The sequence below is a fragment of the Chrysochloris asiatica genome, unplaced genomic scaffold (genome assembly GCF_000296735.1).
Source record: "Chrysochloris asiatica unplaced genomic scaffold, ChrAsi1.0 scaffold00028, whole genome shotgun sequence".
In the NCBI taxonomy this organism is placed as follows: domain Eukaryota; kingdom Metazoa; phylum Chordata; class Mammalia; order Afrosoricida; family Chrysochloridae; genus Chrysochloris; species Chrysochloris asiatica.
This window is the reverse complement of record NW_006408546.1, coordinates 13,582,434-13,587,910: the sequence shown is the minus strand read 5'-3', so window position 1 is coordinate 13,587,910 and position 5,477 is coordinate 13,582,434.

Sequence of the window (5,477 nt, the reverse complement as noted above, 5' to 3'; positions counted from 1 at the left end):
CTGTCTGTTCTTGTTGGTTCTCAGTCCACAGAACTTCCTTTAGGATGTTTTTCATAGCAGGGTTGGCTTTGGCAAAATCCCTTAGCTTCTGTTTGTCCTGGAATGTTTTGATTACACCATCATATTTGATTGACAGCTTTGCTGGGTAGATCCATTATATTTTTAATTACTTCCAATATCCCTGGATTCATACTTCATAAGTTACCATTAATAAACAGAAAAAGTTCTGTTAATTGATGAATGTTTGCAGCTGTTCTTATTTTGAGAGGTACCACTTCAGCAAATGAAGATCCCCAAATCTTTGCCCCATCACATCATTAAAGTGGACTCTAATTTGAAAAGGCAGTTCCTCCTCATAAGTACTTTGAATGCCTTCCAAACTTAGGAATTTATCTTCTGGCATTATATCAAACAATGCTCTGCTGATATTCAGAATGTTTTCTCTGACTGATTATTCAGAAATGGATCACCTCTTTCATCTTCCTTTTTCCTTCTTCCTAGTGTGTCTGGTAGTTCCTCTGGAAACTGTCTACCATTGGTGACACTGCTGATATTTGAAATAGCTTCCAGCATCGTGGCAGCAATCAAGTCATCATAATATGGCAAACTGTTAGAGAAGTGGTGGCCAGTAGAAATAGAGCACCTATTTTCCAATAGTTTCAATATAATCTTGGAATAATGTCTCATTGACAAATTCTAGATCATATTCATAACCAATATCCTTTTGTCTTTAGTCTGAAGACAAAGGATAGGGGAAAGGTCATTCTCCAAAGGAAAATCAAGGGTTTTGTTGTTCTTTTTTTTCATCAGAAGAAACTGCATGATGATGGGAAAGGGGAAAAGGATACCTTCTAAGAAACTTCAGTTATGATTTATATTACTTTTCTAAGTTTGTTTGGTGTTTCTTTTGAAAATGACATCATGTTGACAGTTCACATAAACAGTAAAGTAGCTGAAATGTTCTTTCAGCTTAAAAAATGTATATTGCTATTTTAGTAAAGCACAATAAGGAGGCCCCAGTTCTGATCCCAGCAAACAATTGAGATCCCCCTCAAAGTCAAGAAAAAGTTACCAGAGTTCCTGGTTTTGTTTCTTATTAAGTACTGATGAGTTGGCTCTGACTCATAGCAACCCTGTATATGGTTCCCAAGGAGTGGCTGGAGGGTTTGAACTGCTGAACTTTAGGTTAGCAGTCCAGTGCTTAACCGACAGCACTACACCAGGACTCTAAATTCCCTGCTACCATGTGGAAATTCTTGTTTCCCTGCATCAGCACCATCACAACTGCACTCTTATAATTATAGTACAAAGCACTCTGGGCTAAACAATTAAGAACTGGTTTTCATATCCAGAATTGAAGGCATGTAAACACCACATTTTAGGCATATTCAAACTTTTATCAGTATTAAACACCTGGCCCACAACACAAATCTTAAAATAAATTAGGAAACGTCATAAAATGCAAGCTTTGCCTTCAAATTATATATAAAATAGCCACCAACAATAAGCACAGGTATCTGTTTACCTTCCAGCAACCTACAAGTCTTTTTCCATTATAGTACCTACCACACATACCTGTGTGAGGACTAAATTAATTAACACATATGAAGGATTTTAAACAGTGCTGGATATCCAGTAAACATTCAATTAAATTAGGATATTGTGATTATGATAAGCCACTCATCTCTCAGTTTGTCTACTGTGATAGCCCGTGTATTACTGTGGTACTGGAAACTATGACTCTGGCATTTTAAACATCAGCAGGGTTATCCATGGTCGACAAGTTTCAGTGGAACTTCCAAACTAACACAGACTAGGAAGGAGAGGCAGACTACTTCTGAATGGCCACTGAAAACCTTATGAATAGCAGCAGAACATTATCAGAAATAGTGCTGGAAGATGAGCCCATCAGGTTGAAAGGCACTCAAAATATGAGTGGGGAAGAACTGCATCCTTAGAGTTGGCCATGATAACATGAATGGAGTAAGGCTTTGGGGACTTTCATTTACTGGTGGGGCACAAAAAAAATGAGGAGAAACAGCTGCAAACATCCATTGATAATTAGAACAAGGAATGTACAAAGTATGAATCTAGGAAAATTGAATGTTATAAAAAATGAAATGGAATTAGTGAGCTGAAATGGACTGGAATTAGACATTTTGAATCTGATAATCATATGATTTATTATCCCAGGAATGACAAATTCAAGAGAAATGGCATCACATTCATCATCAAAAAGAACATTTTAAGATCTATCTTGTAGTACAATGCTGTCTTGATAGGATAATATTCATATGCCTAAAAGGAAAACCAGTTAACAGCACCATTATTTAAATTTATGCACCAACCACTAAAGCCAGTGATAATGAAATTGAAGAAGTCTACCAATTTCTTCAGTCTGAAATGGATCAAACATGCAATCAATAGGTATTGATAATTACATCTTGTTTGGAATGTAAAGGTTAGAAACAAAGAGGAAAATGTGTCTTTTGTGGTAGAAATGATGCTGGAGATCACATGATAGAATTTTTCAAGACCAAAGCTCATCAGCTGGCCCTTGGAAATTCTATACAGAGTCACTATAGGTTGAAACTGACTCGATGGCACTTAGCAACAACAACAATGACTTCTTCATTGCAAATACCTGTTTTCACAACATAAAAGGCAATTACACACATGGATCTCACCAGATGGAATACACAGGAATGAAATTGACTACATTTGTGGGAAGACAGGATAGAAAAATTCAATATGATAAGTCAGGGGCAGATTGTGGAACAGTCCATCAATTGCTCACATATAATTTCAGACTGAAACTAAAGAAAAACAAGTCTGTGAGAGCAAAAATATGGCCTTGAACATATCCCATCTGAATTTATAAACCATCTCAAGAACAGATATGATGCATTAGACACTAATGACCAAAGACCAGAAGAGCTGTGGAATGACATCAAGAACGTCATACAGAAAAAAAAAAAACCAAGATGTCATTAGAAAGACTGGAAAGAGAGAAAAGACCAAATGGATGTCAGAAGAGACTCTGAAATCTGCTCTTCAGTGTAGACATGCTAAAGCAAATGGAAGGAATGAGGAGGTCAAATATCTGAATAGAAGATTTCAAAGGACAATTAGAGAAACAAAGTAAAATATTGTATTTTAATATTTTAAATATTAAATATCCATTCCATTAGAAAACCAAAAGGAAAGAACACACTCAGCATTTCTCAAACTGAAAGGGCTGGAGAAAAACTTCAAGCCTTGACTTGCAGTGTTGAAAGATTCTATGGACAAAATATTGAATGATGCAGAAAGCATCAAAACACGATGGAAGGTATACACATAGTCATTGTACAAAAAACAAAAAACAAAAAACAAAAAATCGTGTATATCCTTTTAAATATCATCTTCATTTTGTAAGTTAAATGGATGTGCTTGAGCAACAGGGAATATATTTTCTGAGCCTAAAACTGAACAGTCCAGAGTTATAGGCCTGATTTTATCCAGCTCTTGAAATGATGAGATCAGAAACCATTTTCTTTCTGTTTCTCAAATCTGTTTCCGGATAGACTTTTCCACTTGTGATTCTAGGCCAGAAGCTCCTGGAACTACATGTCTCCTTGTTCACATTAAAGGAAGAACACTTCTCCTCTCCCAGTTCTTGAACCAAAATCCTTAGCTCAGTTTGCTTGTATTTGTCATTCCCTTGTTCACTGTGGTGATTATGATGGTATTAGTTCAAGATGGAACCACATATCCCATTATGAAAGCAGTGGAGGGATAGCATCAGCTTCCCCTGAAGCATATGGACTATGAGAATAAACGTTAGTGTGATGCTGTGGGCTAATGAGCTGAATTGCAAAATTGGTTTGAACCACAAGGTCACCGGTTCAAGCTCACCAGCTGCTCCTTGGAAACCCTATACAGGGTTGCTATGGGTTGGAACCGACTCGACGGCATTTCACAACAACCAAGAAAAGGAAGAATGTATGTTTTGGGGTGGCCAAAGCCAGCAACTGTCTACTACCTCTGATGTCCATCAGATCTCTTTTGACTTGCTACTCAACAAGTGCCTATTGAATACATAACTGAAAACAACAGCAAAAATCAAGAAAGCAAAACAAACCTACAAAACAGAAATAACTTAGTGTTGGCAGATCTTCCCCATAATACAGATCCTTTCTGACTCCTAGTCCTTGCTCTGAAAAATTTCTTCTTAAGTATTAGCCTAGTTGCTGCTTTTGATACACCCAAATCCTGAGTCCTGGACCATTTCTCCAAACCGTCTCTGTCCATGCCTTAAGACTTACTCTAATCCCTGGTTTGATACCCTTTGCTCATGTTTGACCATGAAAATATAAACAAAAGAGAAAATCATCTGCTTTGAGGGGGGATTACCATGGATAGGTCCAGCACCTTGCTTCCTACCTTTGTCCTTTGACCTCTCCCCTATTTCACCCCGCTAAGCACAGAGAACAACAGCCAACCTGTCACTACATTTCCCAAACTCAATGTGACTTCTCTGTCACTCCTTGAGGATCTTTTTAAATCCTCAAGCTCTAGACATGGTTGCTCACACTGAGTATTTAATGTTATTTGTAATAATAATCAATGTAGTAAAAACTAGAGCAAACTCTGCTTTAGCTCCTGGTTGTTTATCAATTACCTTAATGATCTTTAAGGAGATGCAGATATGTAGGCTGGCAGCCTGCCCATGTGGCAGGTGGTGCTGAGCACAGGCTACAGGCCAAGAATGGAAAGCTTGAGTTCTATTGTTAGCTTTGCTGCTGTGCAGCTGTGTGACCTTCAGTAAATCAATTAACCCTTCTGGGCCTACCCCTTGTTAACTATAAAACACAGGGTTAGGCTTGATATTCACTAAGTTATTTTCACCTCAGCATTCTAAGCTTTTCTAAGAAATCAATTTCATTTTTAACAGTTCATTGATGAGGAATTATCAGTTTAAAAAAAGAGAGAGAGAGTTTTTTTTCCCTTTCTAGACCAGAAGACACACATTCCAGATGATCAGTGCTCAGGAAGGGGTGTGGTGCCAACAGGAGGCTGAAGAGTAATCAGGATCATAGAGGACATGATCCAGAAGTGAAAGCTGACTTTCCTCTAGTCTCAAGTGAGCTTCAGATGACAGGCATATAGCCTCAGGAGGCAGTAGGGACTGAACCTCAGGAATCCCCATCCTTTTAGCCACAAGAGGCTGAATTTGCTAGGTTCACGGGATTTGCTTCTTCAGATGCTCCTTCAGGAATCCAGACATCTCTCCAATCAATCCATTTCTGATCAGGAGGATCCTGTCCCAAATAGAACATATAAATTAATCTCCACACTCTCCCAGAGGGAAAAAACAGAATGAGATTTCTTTTTTTGGAAACAAAAATTTTCAAAAAAATAGTAAGAAATCTCTTTCGAAGAAGTGACACCAGAGATGGAGGCAAAGACAATGACATGGAGAGATGGAGCAGCTG